Source organism: Lactuca virosa, chromosome 8 (genome assembly GCF_052849685.1).
Source record: "Lactuca virosa cultivar CGN04683 chromosome 8, Lactuca_virosa_CGN04683_v6, whole genome shotgun sequence".
NCBI lineage: Eukaryota > Viridiplantae > Streptophyta > Magnoliopsida > Asterales > Asteraceae > Lactuca > Lactuca virosa.
In genome coordinates, this window is record NC_136433.1 from 281,947,984 (window position 1) to 281,965,832 (window position 17,849).

Below are 17,849 nucleotides of genomic sequence, written 5' to 3' on the forward strand. Positions count from 1 at the left end.
GTTGGAAGTTGATGAAGTATGACATTAAGCTCTAAATTATACTCTCTAGAGGTATCCACCATTACAAGAATAAAACCACCATTATATGCTAGTAAACACTTGTTAAAATGTTGTTCTTAAGCTTTAAGATATATTCCAAAATATGCTAAAGAGAAGTAACATTTAAGACCTTCATTTCTAGCACTAAATGGAATAAAGAAAAGGAGAGGGAATGGCATGCTATCAACGAAAATTAGCAGCAAAAGAGATGATTTTTCAAGTGCAAAAAGATCAAATTACTTCTCACATAAATACTTTCTTTTATACCCAAGAGCATGGACAAAAAACAAGTCCATAAAGTAAGAAGTATGACACTCTTACAAGTATGACATTGAGTTTAAATTAATAAAAAGTAACTCATGCTTTGTCTCCTCATCATTTTTGGCCATCATGTAAAAATGAGGAAAAAAAATCCAAATACCAATTACCTTTCTATAACTAGTTAGTTGAGTAGTAAAAATTTGGTTACCTAAAGTGCCCAAAAATTTGTACACAACTTAAATTATCATACCAAATGATATTTAAACTATTTTTTTGTTCTCTTTATTATTAATTCCTAGAATTAATAATTCTCAATATGTTGGTAAAATATTATTTACCAATATAATGTTTTTCCAATTTAAATACAATTGTTGATATATTTATTAATAATCAAATTTTACTAATAAATAAACAATTAGTGGTAACTTGCTATAATATGTGACTTTATAAGATCAGATGTTATTAGTAATATCATTCCATAATGACTTTTGGCGTACATTATCTTTCACTAGTAGCATATATATATATATATATATATATATATATATATATATATATATATATATATATATATATATATATATAAATGAATTGGTTGGTACAGTATTACCATAATATTAAAATTTTTGCATCATTACCGTAGCAAGATTGCTCATTTGGTACGGTACTATCAACCAAACATGTTGGCTACCAAACATATTGGTTAAAAACTTTTTTTCGTTTGGTTGGTAATATGTTGGTTGGTTTTATGAAGAATTTCCGCACCAAACAGATCCTGCGCAGATATGATAACTTCGAGGATTTGTATCCAACTTTTCCTTCCAACAATCCTCCAACTGCCTTTCTTTCCAGCAACTCTACCTTATTGTATCAGTGTGTCAGTTACTCCAAAGCTTGTGTTTTGAATTATTTAATTTCCAGTTATTATATTAATTATAACAAAAGTTCTAGAAATGTTTCATACCAATCATATCAACTTTACAAGCACATTCGTTTACCTTTTTTCCGCTCTATTTCTAGTGTTATTAGTGTGTGTTGACATGATTCATTCTGATATGTGGGAATCTCCAAGTTTAAGTATGGGTGACATTAAATATTATATATTTTTTCTTCATAAGTTCTAGTATTTTTTGTAGGTCTACCCATTACGCAGGAAATCTGATGCTTTTGCCAAATTCCTTCATTTTTGTGCTTTTGTCAAAAACCAATTGTTTGATTTCAGTGTTGAATTGTTTGATTTCAGTGTTATGAGCACATGTCTTTTATAAGATGTCGCATGTCATTTATAAAGGACATGTGCTCATAACACTATCTACTCACCTTGATAGCCTCGTGTAAGAACTCTCTTTACTTACTTAAGTATTTATTGATCACATATAATTAGGCCTGAAAGGTCTTACAATTTTTTTACGTCCTTTAAAAACCCTTTGCTAGCCCTCAACATATTTCCCAAAAGGATTTGCAAGTTTTTTTTAATTTTCAAGGCCTTATAGCCTTTATTGCAAGGTATGACAACCTGTGTAGAACTAAAATATATTGTGTAGAACTAAAATAACAATATTACATGTTTTTCCCCGACTTCTTAACCTCGTCAGCTCAAATCAACTTAAAATGATAAATCATACCATCTTAGATGACCATGTTAACTCGCTTCGAAACCTATGTACGAGCTTATATTAACTTAGGTCATCCGGTATAGGTATCACTAACACAAATTTGGTGAGGTGTCATGTTAGTGTCACTTCATCACTACACAAAACCACATTAGGATGGTACACCCACCGCAACACAGCATCTATTTTAATTAAAATTAAATGGAAATGTATTAAAAAAATGCTAGATTTTTAGTTAAAATAAAACATTACTAAATTAAAATAAAAAAGTACATTCATTAAAATTAAAACAATAAACAATACCAGGTTTTTTAAAAAAATGCGAAAATTAAAATAAATTAAAAATCAAAACAAACATAAAAAACAAACATTGAAAACTAAAAATAATTCCTATTCCTATATCTCGCTCGGATGAATTCTTTCATTATATGAAATATATTTAAGTCTTCGTTGTTGTAGTTGTTATGTTTCATTTTCAAAACATTCAAATCGACATTCATTCGTAATGACGATTACGTGTCTACACATTATTAGTTCACCCAATTCATTATCACCACCTTGTTCTCTTGTAGTTGGGTATATAGATCATTTTTTTTTTCAAAAATGATCGATAACGCTAGAACCCAAAATTTTTGAACCAAAACCAGAAATCACTTTCTTTGCTTTATTTCTTCCTACCGATCGATGTAGAGGTTGTTCATCTTCAAGATTTACCGCCTCATCATTGATTTCGATGAGTTTCCGACCATCCGATTGTTGTGAATATGGACTTCCATCGATATTTCTCGACGCTTAAAACCAGATGTAGTCAATTCCTGCATACATTTCTATTTTAGAACATCCTTCAACATTATCCAATGTTCTACATATGGAAAAGCTTTGGGGTTGGAGTTGGTTTTGCATATTGTTCCATAGCCGCGCTAAACACGTCAAAGTGGCTTGACCCACTTTTGAGCAAGTTGGTGAGATTGTTGAAAATTATGCTCACTCCCTTTCCAAGTAATTGGTTGGGATTTTGGTTTTCATTTCCCATTAAATCATAGAAATTGGTTTGTACTTTTTTCCTTAAAAACAACTTGTGGTTTGAGCATCTCCAATGATGGGGTATTGGGAAGCTGAAATCCAAGCCATTGCTAAATGCATTACTTCCTCATTTGTCTAACTCACCCTTCATTCGGTTTACGGTTTTAGCTATTTGGGTTTTTTTCTTTCTTCTTTGATGGTCGGGATTGTTCAAGTTGTTTTTTTGCTAGAAAAAATTCGGAGAATCCTATTGTGAAGGTTGTGCTTGTGAAGGTTGTACTTGTGAAGGCGGTGGTTGTGTTTGATAAGGTTATTGGTATACCTAAGTGGATTGGAAGGGTTATTGATGAGGTTGTTATTATTGTTAAAAAAAAGTGGTCTTTATGGGATACCCCTCTCCACTTTGGAGCAAGTTCATCAAACTTCCTTGCGTTGATTCTATGTTCGTGTATTGACGAGGAGTTGTGTCTAACCCAATAGCATATTCGAAATTATAGTTTACGATTAGTTGGTGGAGTGTTTGGATTTTGATCCATGGTATTTGCCTTTTAACAAGATATATGTTTGTATGTAGTAGAGGAAGAGAAGAATGATGTGAAAAAATAAGGTTGTGTTCTGTTGTATTTATAAGTGTAAAATATGTTTAAAATTATTTTTTAAAAAGGTAGTCGTTGGGAGCGGCTAGTCAACCCAAGTCAAAGGGTCAAATCCTTTTCTCTACACTAATTGGATGTTGTGCAACGTGGTATACACCACAACCCATCACGACCACAGAAGACAATAAGCCATCAAGGCGGTGTGTATAGTCATGGTCATTGCCACCGTGACCATAAGACCCTTTTGTTGTGCCATTCGAGAAGGTCTTAGAGATGGATTTTAGAGAATATTATTGTTTAGGATTGATACAAAGCATGTAGGTCTGGGAATAGAAAATCCTTACAGCAAAGCTCCATCCTGAAGTCCTTGGATACATGGGGGAAAGAGGATGGTATCAGGAAGTTAGTTCAAAATATGTTAGACAATCCCGAGGTTGGGGCCATTGGACAGGGTGGAGGTATTCTTTAGAAGGAGTCTACATCAAGTAACACCAACATCAGGCAGTGTCTCCGTAAGGTTGCAGATGGGAATTTTACCACAACTGTGAAAGTGTTATGCTCATCGGGTGTTGCGCCATATAATGGCAATACTATTAAAGCTTTGGAGGACAAACACCCTTTCAGGCCACCCCATACATGTCGTTCCCCATAATTTTTGAACCTCCCCTTGTAGCAGACTTTGACTGTGTATTTGGTTGCATCAAATCTTACCCTAAAGGAAGTTCTTACGGGAGAGATGGCTTGAGGGCTCAACACTTACTGGATGCCCTTTGTGGAGAAGGGTCTGCTATAGCCACAAATCTCATACGTGCTATCACTTCAGTGGTTAATTTATGGTTAGCGGGAAGATGCCCAACCGTTTTGGCAGACTTTGTTGCAACCGCTCCTCTCACGCCTCTGCTTAAACCTGACAACAGGATTCGTCCAATTGCAGTAGGCACTATATGGAGACGTCTGGTTTTCAAGGTTGCCATGAAAGGTGTGGGTAAAGAAATAGCCAAGTACCTTAATGATTTTCAGTTCGGGGTTGGTGTGTCCGGGGGTGTTGCGGCTGTGTTACACAGTGCCAATAGGGTGTTGAGTGAACACCATGCTGATGGGTCTCTTGTAATGCTGACAGTGGATTTCTCGAATTCCTTTAACCTGGTGGATAGATCAGCATTGCTCCACGAGATTAAGAGGTGTTCCCTGGAGGTATTCTTCAGAAGGAGTCTACATCAAGTAACACCAACATCAGGCAGTGTCTCCGTAAGGTTGCAGATGGGAATTTTACCACAACTGTGAAAGTGTTATGCTCATCGGGTGTTGCGCCATATAATGGCAATACTATTAAAGCTTTGGAGGACAAACACCCTTTCAGGCCACCCCATACATGTCGTGCCCCATAATTTTTGAACCTCCCCTTGTAGCAGACTTTGACTGTGTATTTGGTTGCATCAAATCTTACCCTAAAGGAAGTTCTTACGGGAGAGATGGCTTGAGGGCTCAACACTTACTGGATGCCCTTTGTGGAGAAGGGTCTGCTATAGCCACAAATCTCATACGTGATATCACTTCAGTGGTTAATTTATGGTTAGCGGGAAGATGCCCAACTGTTTTGGCAGACTTTGTTGCAACCGCTCCTCTCACGCCTCTGCTTAAACCTGACAACGGGATTCGTCCAATTGCAGTAGGCACTATATGGAGACGTCTGGTTTTCAAGGTTGCCATGAAAGGTGTGGGTAAAGAAATAGCCAAGTACCTTAATGATTTTCAGTTTGGGGTTGGTGTGTCCGGGGGTGTTGCGGCTGTGTTACACAGTGCCAATAGGGTGTTGAGTGAACACCATGCTGATGGGTCTCTTGTAATGCTGACAGTGGATTTCTCGAATTCCTTTAACCTGGTGGATAGATCAGCATTGCTCCACGAGATTAAGAGGTGTTCCCTTCTATTTCTTTGTGGGTGAATTTCTTGTACGGGAAAGAGCGATACTTTATATTGGAGACCAACATATTAGTCTACCACTGGGGTGCAGCAAGGCGACCCCTTGGGCCCTTTCTTTTTGCCCTCGTTTTGCACCCCGCTTGTGTACAAGATTAGAGACAATTGTAAGCTCCTTCTCCATGCTTGGTATCTGGATGATGGGACGGTCATTGAGGATTCAGAGGAGGTGGATAGAGTGTTGAACATTATTCGGTTGAATGGTCCAGGCGTGGGTCTTGAGTTTAAAATCTAGAAAATGGATATTTTTTGGCCCTCCTGTGATGGTAAGAAACTTCGTGCCGATTTATTCCCAACGGATATAGGGAGACCTTCTTTAGGGGTGAAGCTCCTCGGGGGGCTGTTAGCAGAGACGTAGGGTGAATTAGCGGGTTGGCCATGAAGAGAGCGATCAAGGCTGTTGATTTGATGGGTCTTCTTCCATAACTATGTGACCCGCAGAGTGAGCTCCTTTTGCTCCGATCATGTATGGGCATTGCAAAACTTTTTTTTGGTTTAAGGACTTACCAGCCGGTGCACATAGAAGAGGCAGCTTTGTTCTTTGACAAAGGATCGCGCAGCTCTATCGAGGATATGGTGGTATGTGGAGTCCCCTTCTTTGGAGACATTCAATGGCGTCTGGCTTCCTTACCTATTCATTTCGGTGGTTTGGGTGTGTGCTCGGCGTACGAGGTTTCCTCCTACGCATTTGTACCCTCGAGGGCCCAATCTTGGGCATTACAAGACCACATCTTACGTGACAGTGGCATATGTGGTATGGACTCTGATTACCTATGTGCTATGACTTGTCTTCGCGATACGATTCCGGGATTCGACTGTAGCGGTTTCACTAATAAGGACACTGCCCCCCTTAAATCCCAAAAAGTATTGGCGTGTGCCCTTTTTAGCAAAATCGTCAAAGATATGGAAGTTGACTTTGACATGACTGTTAGACAGAAAGCAGTTTTTGAGTGTCTTTGGGCACCTCATGCTCAGGATTTTCTGCTAACTATCCCCATTGATGGCCTTGGCCAACAGATGTCTCCTGTGTAGTATCGAACTATCCTTCGCTACCGCCTCATGATTCCTCTCTTCCCAATTGACGAGATATGCTCAGTTTGCCGCAAGGCATGTTTGGATACATTTGGGGAACATGCAGTTCATTGTAGAGAGCTCCCTGGTTTCAAGTACAGACATGATGTGGTTAGGGATGTTCTCTTTTATGCTTGTCGGCGTGCTGGTATTTCTGCGAAGAAAGAAGCGTCAGTGAACTTCTTGACGGACCTGTAGGATGGAAGATCCACACTTAAACCGGCTGACATTTTGGTCTTTGGATGGGTTGGAGGGAAGCACGCGTGTGTGGATCTTACTAGGGTCTCTCCTCTCGTCGGTTTGAGGAGCGGGGGTTTCACAGCAGGTCATGCCTCTTTGAAAGTCGCTGCATACAAAGTGGCAAAGCACGAGAATGCAAGTATAGAAAATCAACATGTGTTTGTGCCTTTTTCATTTGACACATTTTGTTTTCTTGCACCAGAGGCGATGGAGCTCCTCAACAGAGTCCAATGGGTCATGCACTCTAATGTCATATCTCCTAAATCCACAGATGTTGTTTTCAAAAGGATTAGTTTTGTCATCCAGAAAGGGCTAGCGGCTCAGTTTGCTACCCATTTGCCTTCCATCGATATGTATTGAACTATATTATGCTAATTATATTAATAGTTAAAAAAATTCCACTCTAAAACCAATAGAAAATGTTTTCTATAACCAACTCAACATCATTTAATACTTTAATATCAAATCACCAATAAGTTAAGGGTTTTCACAATTTTCATGATTTCAACTTCAAAACGTACTTTTAACGACCCTTTGCAATGGTTTTCTGAACAGATATGAGCATTATAATACATGTTAATGCCATTGTATTTAAGATAATATCATTCCCAACAGCTAGAAAATGGATTTTCCCCAATTGAAACAAAGCCTTTATCTTTCTTCTATCTCAAAATACGTATGGTGAAAATGAATGGGAAAAAACTTCAGAATTTAAGACTTTAAAAGTTTTCCCATGATCACAAACAGTCCTTTAACTTAGGTTTTGAATTAAAGTCACTCAAGTTGGAAATTTCCTCATATTCATCTTCCTTAAGAAGAATGTTTAATGGCAATTATTATATATTATATAGGCCCAATACCTCAAATATTAAAATAAGCCGAAAAAGTTAGCTAAGGTCCTATCACTTAGATTGGCCCAATATTAAAATAAGCCGAAAAAGTTAGCTAAGATCAACACATTCAGTAAACCCAGTATATTATATAGGCCCAATACCTCAAATAAGTCCCATTGATTAGTTTTATTAGCCCAAAGCATTATATAAGCTGAATGATTGATGTCAAACCCTAAATGGCTTCCATCATATGAACTATGTTTGGTTACGTTCGATAACCAATTTTCCTTCCATCTTTAACATACTCAAATTCTATATTACATTAGTTTAAATCTTAAATCATACTAATTACATATTCATTAAAAATTGGTTAAACAAAAAAACAACTCATCCAACTTTAATGGCCAATAGTTCACATTTAATGGTCAAAATTTTTAGGGCAAATTATGGATTTTACATCTATATTTATATCTATACTATATTATAAAATAAATATTTTTTTTCATCTACATGCATTTGAAATTCCTATGATTTTTCTATTTCTTTCAAATAATGACTATAAATTGTTTAATAATATTGAATAAATGTAAAACCTAACTTGTAATCCTAAATTAACTAAACTTCAATCTTAAAATAACATCTTTTATTATTATATAAAATTATGATTTGAACTTTTAACATATTATATACTTAATTTATTTTGAGTATGTTGTATCTGAACAATGTCATTTTAAATTCATAAATTTCGAACAGATTGTATAACATATTTAAATTGTTAATTTAAATATAATGTTAAATGATTAATTTAAATCGAAATTTCAAATAAACTTTAAAGAAAATCAAGAGATTATTTTGTAAATAATTGAAAGTTATAATTATAGTGTTAAATACAAAACCTAAATTGTAATTCCAAATTAAACTAGAAAAATTTCTAAAACAATTTTTATAATCATTAAGTGTTCCAAATAAGTAGCTTAAAAATAATTTACAACAATAGTTAAAAGTAACATTATTTAATAAAATTATATTGTTAACTTTACAAACAAAAACAATGTTTGATGTTTTAAATAATTACAACGGTAGAAATTAAAATATTAAGCAAATAATTTATTTAAAAAGTTAATTAATCATAACAAAAACTATAAATATCATTAAACCATATATTATTTTTATGTTATTTATGAGTAACCCACGCGTAGAAGCCATTGAGACAAACCTAAATTGTAATCATAACTTAACTAAACTTCAATATTAAAAAGAAAAAAAAAACAAAAAACAAAAAAAACAAAAAACTTCTTTTACTATTATATAAAATTATGTTTGGAACTTTTAACATATTATATACTTAATTTAGTTTGAATATGTTGTTGTATATAGGGTTGTAAACGAACCGAACGTTCAACAAAACATTCGTAAACTGTTCGGCAGGAAGTTCCTTTTTGTTCGTTTATTTAATAAATGAACGAACATGAACACAAATTCCCGTTCGTTTAATTAAACGAACAAACATGAACAATAGTCTCGTTCTTTCGTTTATATATATATATATATATATATATATATATATATATATATATATATATATATATATATATTCAACTATTTTGTATTATATTACTATATTATATGTTCATTTATGTACATATGTTCAATTGTGTTTGTTTATCTTTGTTCGTTTATGTTCATTTAACATACGAACATAAACAAACGAATTTGAATAAATGTAATTTTTAAACGAACGGACATAAACAAGAAAACTCGTTCGTTTATATGTTCGTGTTCGTTCTTTTGCTTGGCTAACTTAAACGAACGAACATGAACATAGTCTTCTTCGTGTTCATTCGGTTCGTTTGCAGCCCTAGTTGTATATGAACCATGGTCATGTTTGTATAAAATATTTAAATTGTTAATTTAAATATAATGCTAAAGGGTTAATTTAAATTGAAATTTCAATTAAACATGAAAGAAAGGCAGAATTTCGTATACACCCTTGCTAAACATCTAAATATCGTATTTGTCCAACCTAAACTCTAAATATCGAATTTGCCCTTCTTAATGTTTTTTAATATCATATATACCCAAATCTATTTTTTTTGATGATTTTAATTGATTTATAATTGTTTTTCATAATCTTAAATCATTATAATTAAAAAAATATTGTAAATGGAAAATAATGGTCATTGTAGTTTGCAAAACTTGCACGGATGACCCTTTTTACTCACACCGTCCATTTTCAGTCGTTAAAGGTATATCACATGCTAGACATGTGAGGGTATTTTCGTATTTTCAAGTATAACATGGACTAAATTCGTAACATTTGACAAACCACATGGACCATTTTTGTAATTTGTCTTGAATAGGGAGCTGATTCTTCCACAAACAATTTTTATCCATCCACTGACATTTATGTCACATCCCCAAATTTACGGACATTTTAAAAATTTTATTTATGATTATTCTAAAATTAGAGTATCCTTTTTAAAGAACAATGTTGTGGAATTTTGTTCCTAGAAAACAGAAAACATGATAAAGATTTTATCAAAGAATTTCCGAAGAAATGTATTTGTTTGTATTAAAACATTGGGATGTTATCATCAATACAGAAACATAAGCATAAACCGACCTTACATTCTTTTACACTAGTGATTTACATCACATTTAATATCTCAGTGTAATATAGCTTCGTATCGACACCTGTGATACAAATAAACTGAGTGGATCAGGTTGGCAAACCTGGTGAGTACATAGGGTTTTCAACCCACAATAATAAAGTTATTATGTTTAATCATCAAACAATAAATCCAATTACCTATCCCCATTATATTCTTTATTTTTAAGTATATTCCCTAAGAATCATATATTCATCATTATTTATTCCTAACGATTGTCCAAAGGAATAGACACGAAGTCCATCGTTTGCCTAATGACACAGCTATCAATGTTATATATTAAGTACAGCTGCCAATATCATCATTTAGGCGCAGCTGCCGGAATTATGACATTCTCTATTAGGCGTAGCTGCCGATATTGTCCTTTGAGCGTAGCTGCCAGGGTTATGATGGTCTCTATTAGACGCAGCTGCCGATACTACCCTTTGAGCACGACTGCTAGGATGTTTAGAGTACATTGTAGATCAAAACATCTACGGGTTGTGGCACATCTGTCAATGCTCATCTATAAGGTACTAAGTCCATTGCTGCCAATATTCACCTATATGGCACTATGTCCATAACTGCCAGTGTTCCTCTATATCAGCTTTCATCTCTTATCATTCATCTACCCATGTTTTACCCAACATATTTTGTAGATATAAAATACATATATAGTTTAAAGCATTTCAAACATGTATAAGATCGTACATCTAGCATATATATCAAGTAAACAGATAATATGCACACATAGCACGTAATTTATATAAAATACTTCATATCTATGTGTAAGATGAAAGTAACTATGCACTCACCTGTCAAAGTGATGATTCCAAACTCGGGCAGTGCTTAGCTTTTAACGATTCTATTTTCCGTCGACGAAACCTAGCATTATTATCGCTAAGTTTTAGTCTAATCTTTATTGCGACTAATAATTAGTCTAGATTCATCATTAAATCAAAGTCTACTTTCATGATCTATCAAGTAAGGAACAACCAGTTAGGATCATATCAGAGGTAGGGACCGTTTGGTATACAAAGTATACTGTTTGGAAATCCCACTTTAAACACCTCACTAAATCACAGCCTAGACAACATCCCCGTAAGTAGATCAATCAGTATAACGACTTGGAATCATTGATAAATCTTGTTTATAAGTTCATAATAACGATAATGAACTTAAACATAAGTTATACTTAAAGTAGGGTAAGCATAACTCACTTATCGGGGGGTTTGGCTAGGAACCGGGCTCTACAGGGGCAGAACTTCGTCGCTGAATCTTTCTAAGAAAGATTCTTGCAGCGCTTCAGCGCTCACCTTCCTATACTAAAACTACAGAAATAGAAGTCGAATCACGAGGGATCGAAATGCTCGGGGGATAAAAAGAGAAAGACTTTTGAATCAAGAGAATGGTGCAAAAAATAAAAGAGACTAGAGGCTCTTATTTATAGTAATTGAATTTTCAAAACTACTCTCTATAGTTACTTAATGACATTATAGTTATATAAACGACTAAACACCCATTTATAATACTATTTTAGATAGATTTAACGATATTTGTACTAAACTAATGTCGAAAGTACTCAACACTAGTCTTATAACGACCGCATCGTCAATACCTTTCTAATGATATATACATATGTATATATATGTATACGTATATATGATTTATACTTTATTTTAATACATAAATATGCTATTATAATTTATAACTACTTCATACCAACTCTGTTTTTGACGTTCTTTATATCTAGGCGTAGCTATCGACGAGATCTACAACTTTTGTTTAGACTCCGTCGGCTAATTTTGACTTTATTTTTCGTCAATATTTTTATAAAATTAAATTATTTTGCTAAAATCATAACTCTCATACGAACTTGTTTTTGGCATCGTTTTCTCAAAATTCATATTTTAAGAAGTACTACAATTTTTGTTTTGGTGGCATTAGCTAAAAGTCAACCATTCTCTTCGTAGCTTTTTACGTCGTACATTCGTTGTACGCGTCTGACTTTTATATCTTATAAAAAATAATATCAAATTCATACAGAGTCAGATTTCTACAAAATTTATATTTTCAGGATTGGTGAGACGTGTACTTTCTATATATATATATATATATATATATATATATATATATATATATATATATATATATATATATATATATATATATATATATAGACGATTCGGCTGATTTTTCCTACTTATATTATAGTAATAATGAAACACATAGTATTATCATAAATCTTCTTTATTACGTGAAAAATGCTACAATTGTTGACCATAACTATTACTTTGATGAAGATTATTTATCCTATATAATTAAAATAAAATCATTTTTAGCGTTTCTTATTAACTAGCTCGAATCTACGGGTGTAAAAGAAGATGAGGGAAACATATTTTTGTGTGTATTTATGAGAGAGAGAGAGAGAAAGAGAGAGAGAGTTTACAAACAAAAGGTTTCTTCAATTCCTATAATTAAAGTAGGGTATAATGATCAATACAAAAATATTTCAATGGAAGTATAGAAAAACAACTTTGAAGAATCAGCCCCCTAAACTAAAAGTTCGATCTTGGGATCTCCTCACATCCCAGTATTCAGCCTAAGCCCTATATCATTAACCTGCATCCAAACTAGATTTATATTTCCGAAAACTAAACTATATTATATAAAATCGCAAAAAAAACGTAAATAAAAAAAGTTTTACATATTTTTTTAATAAAACAAAATGCACTTTTACGTATTATTAAACACACGAATTTTTACAATTAATTTATATGATTCTTTTACGTAAACTATTTTTTTATATATTTTAAAAATACATTTTCGTATAATATGTTATTACATTGCTATGATCCTAAAATATATTTTTACGTTTTCATAAAACAAGTTTTTTTTTTCCTTTTTTTTTGTTTCTATGTATTTAAAAAATACATTATTACATTGTTATAATCCTAAAATATCTTTTTACGTTATGTTAACGTTTTTAGTTAATTTAAAGTGAAACTGTAAGTATTTTTTTTATGTAAAAATGTTTAAAACATGATAACATATTAACGAAAACACATTTTTTACATTATGTTATCATGAAAACACATTTTTACGTAAAAATATATATGTCATTTTGGGTTGATCCTAAAACATATTTTTACGTTATGTTATCACGTTGTTAACGTTTTTACGTAAAAAAGTATTTCTAGTTTTGCTTTAAATCAAGTAATGATGTTGACATAACGTAAAAGTATATTTTAAGATTGTAACAACGTAATAATCTTTCAAACAAAAATATATTTTTTTTAAATACATAAAATTAACATATTGTACATAAAATAAATATGAAAAAAAATTACACGCAAAAAAACTTCTTTTTGTATGAAAACTAAAAAATATATTTTAGGATTATAGCAATGTAATAATATATTATATAAAAATATATTTATAAAATACATAAAAAAAATATTTTACATTAAATAAATATGAAAAATGTCACTGCAGCACAATTAACTATTGTCATTTATCCGATTTGATACACAAATTACTTGTTGATTAGGTCACTTTGGTTAGTTTTTAACAGTTCCACCGTTAGCAGGTTATTCTAAATTACACGATTGGTCCCTATGACATAATTTTTTTGCACAATAAATCACTTCCGCTCGTCTCTCCTCTCATCCACCTTTGGAATCAAATGTAACAGAAAAATCGTCCCTTCCAATTGATCCGCCACACTAGAGATCAAATCCCACAACCTAAAAACCAAAAATCGACACCAATAACAAACTCAAACTAATAAAGTAACAACAATGAAAATAAAATCTTTAAAACTTTACTCGAATTCAAATGTATGATATTTACACCTGAACGTATTATGTTATTATGTTATTTTGAGTTGAAGGTTAACGAGCCAAGAAAGAAGCTCTTGAGTCGAAGGCCTTAACTTTGGTGATTCATTTAGAAAACCACATGCAATCTCAAGAGCCAATAACATCTCCTTATCTTGATCTTTATTAAAAATAAACGAATAAATAACTTCACTCTCCTCTTTTTCCATCTTTCTGCATCACCCATGAAATCAAATCTCTAATCCCTTTAGGCTTACAAATATCCATCGGTCTCTTCCCTCTCAAAAGCTCTAAAAAAACAACCCCAAAACTGTAAACATCTACTTTATAAGATGCAACAGAAGCTTGACCATATTCAGCTGGATATACCCTAATGTCCCGAAACAAATCCTAATAACCATACTAACAGTTCTTCCTAGATTTTTATTTGATTTTTTAATGGATGATATACGCATTGTTCTGGTTTCACAAGGGTAAACTGCACGTCCATCACCACATAAATCGGGATTTCCCTCGAAGCTTAAGTTTGTAAACGTTAAAAATTCACCTCCATTAGGGACTAAACCCTTTAGATTATTGTGAGTGGCATTGAATTTGGATAAAAAAAACTTGGATTCACCAAAGATGGAGGGATTATTCTGGTGTGATTGTTGTATGACAAATTAAGCGTCTCGACATTCTCATTCCTGATAAAGAACTAGGAATCGTACCGACAAATTATTGAGAACGAGATTTCCAAAATGTGTAGTTTTTTCAAGTTGCCAAATCCCGATGGGATTTCACAGGAGAAGAGGTTGATTCTGGTGGAAAGCTCATGATCTGATTGTTCTGCACCGTTGATCGTCCAAAACTCATGTTTCTTCTTTTGAAGAAAGGGAAATACGGTGAGGGTTCTTCTAATGAGACACCTCGTGAAATCAAGCTCTGTAATTGAGTAAGAGATTTATAAATCTCTCCAGAAAAATAATTGTTTGATAAACACAAGTTAAAAAGAGACTTAATATCACCCAGATAAGCCGAAATTGAACCGGTCAAGTGGTTCCATGACAAATCTGATAGAGAGTTATTGTGCTACTGGCGTAAAAGATGACGCGACGCCACTAGTGGCAAACCGTGGAGAGTAGAGACGAACTAACTTATTGTGTAAAAAAAAGTCATAGGTCGTGTAACTTATAATAACTAGTTAACCGATGAACCGTTAAAAACTAACGAAACTGACGTGATAGACAGGTAAGTTGTAAGTTCAATGACCTATTGTGCAACAAAAAAAAAATTAATGACCAAATCGGTTAAATGACAATAGTTGATTGTGCTATAGTGACATTTTCCTAAATAAATACGTAAAAACAACATATAAGATGTTTGTAAATTTTATTTCAATACGTAGAAGTACATTTTGTTTTATTAAAAAAAATCATGTAAAAAAATTTGTAATTTATTTTTTTTATTTATGTGCTTTGAGATTTACATAATATAATTTAGTTTTCGAAAATATAAATCAAGTTTGGCTGCAACTTAGTGGTATAAGGCTTAGGCTGAAAAATGGAACGGCGAGGCGGTCCTAAGTTCGAATCCTCCTCCCTAATGTTCTTGCAATTCTTTTAGCTTAAGAAAAATTACAAAAATGATCACTGTGGTTTAACAAATGTCACGAATTTAGTCCATGTGATACCTAAAAGGACCAAAATACATTCACATGTCTAGCACGTGATATGCATTAACAGCTGAAAATGGATGACGTGAGTAAAAAGGGTCATCCGTGTAAGTTTTTCAAAACACAATGATCATTTCTATCAAAAAAAATTAATAGAGATTGAGTTTGTGACCTTTGCTAAACTACAGTGACCATTTGTGTCTTATTTTTATGTTATTTATGAGTAACCCCACGTAGAAGCGATTGAAACAATTGAGATTATATAGTTTTAACAGATATCTACTTTATTCAAAACAATTAATGTTTTATATCAATTTAGTATAAAATTATTTTTTCAAAGTTAATTTTAACTTCATTGTTATAATATATATATATATATATATATATATATATATATATATATATATATATATATATATATATATAGGCTTAGGTTATTATATTCAAAGTAATTATTGTGTTATTGTATGCATAAATGTGGGCCAATCATTTTACTTATTTTAAGAAATTGATTAATACATATTATTGAATTAAATATAATTGAAAAATACCATATAATTTAGCTAGAAGGGTATTTTAGTCAATTAATATATATTTAATAAAGGAACTTTGCATATTCTAAGGGATCATAGATTCTATTAATTTTAAAAATCTGATTTTACGAATTATAAGGTTTTTAATTCGGACATTCTGACAGAATATGTTTGAGTATGTTCAAAAATAAAAATATTCTTGAACCATAAAATAATACAAATATTCTTGAACAAATTTCTTGATCATGACTTTAAAAATTTCTTGTGGAATAACAAAATTCTCGAACCATCAATTAAAGAATTAAAACAAAAATTACATTAATACATGTAACAATTGCTAAGAATTACATTTATTGTTAAAGAATAAAACTAAAAAATCTTTCAAATCTGAAAAAAAAAACATCAAAATCTAACAAATACACTAATACATTCTAAAAGAATAATGTTGCTAAGAGGCGTCGTTCAAATTTCGTGGTCCGTTCTTCAAGCATTAGCTTCTGTGGAAACAAATCCAATGAATAAATTAGTGAGAAAATATTCATATTCCATTCCAACATAATTGTAATTCGTGATTTCATTCTGATAGAATTGGAATTCATTTACCAATAATTATATTAATTCGGGGAATTCTAACAGAATATGCTGAAGCATTTTAGCGAGCGCTTGGTGTGCATCAAAACAACTTTTAGCGAGCGCTTGGTGTGCATCAAAACAACTTTCAATTTCTTGTAAAAATTAGACAATCAGAAAAAATTCCCAATTCACCAAAAATATTACACCTTGAAAGAATTAGACAATAAACCTAAACACATCCAAAATTTCTTTGATTTCTGTCAAACAATCAACCCAAACATCCATTCTATATATTGAAATCAAATCAAATTAAAAAAACGTATTTGAAGATTAAACTTCATTGGTTTACAGTAAATCAATCAAAATAAGAAGCAGAAGGAAGAAACCTGTACCTATCGACCTCCTTGTCTCTCGTTCATACCTCACCAGAAAAAAAAGGAAGAAGTGGCAGAGCCGCCTACTGCCGCCACTGAGCGTCCATCCCCACACCCCTGCTCGTCGATCACCACCAAGACCAAGGCCCTTTTCCCTTTTCCTTCTCTTTGGCCTTAAAACAATAAGATTTTTAAACGCTCTCCTTTGATTACTACAAATATTTCCAAGAAAATAAGGTGTCCTCAGATGCAAAATGAGCATATCCAAAGTTAACTCTATATGAAAACTTAGAAGAAGCATGTAATAGACTTAGCATGGAAGTGGCTTATTAAAGTTCACTTAACTGGATCTAGAACATTAGGAGACAAAATAACAACTATCCACACAAAAACCAGTTTACACATTTTTCTAGCATGTCTACGTCAAAGCAATATAAGGGCATTCCCTAGGTACCAATGTTATAAAACAGGTATCACTTAAAATAGAAAAAAAAGAACTTCAATAATTAACAGGTTAGTAAGATCAAGAAGACTTGTCCATAGCCACCAAGTCTCATCACTGATCTCCATAA

General features: G+C 32.6%; 1 pseudogene; it reads right to left on the bottom strand.

The window, feature by feature from the left end:
* Positions 1–14,332: 14,332 nt before the first annotated feature.
* LOC145131573 (phytosulfokine receptor 1-like) lies at positions 14,333–15,301 on the bottom strand (annotated as a pseudogene).
* Positions 15,302–17,849: the final 2,548 nt, after the last annotated feature.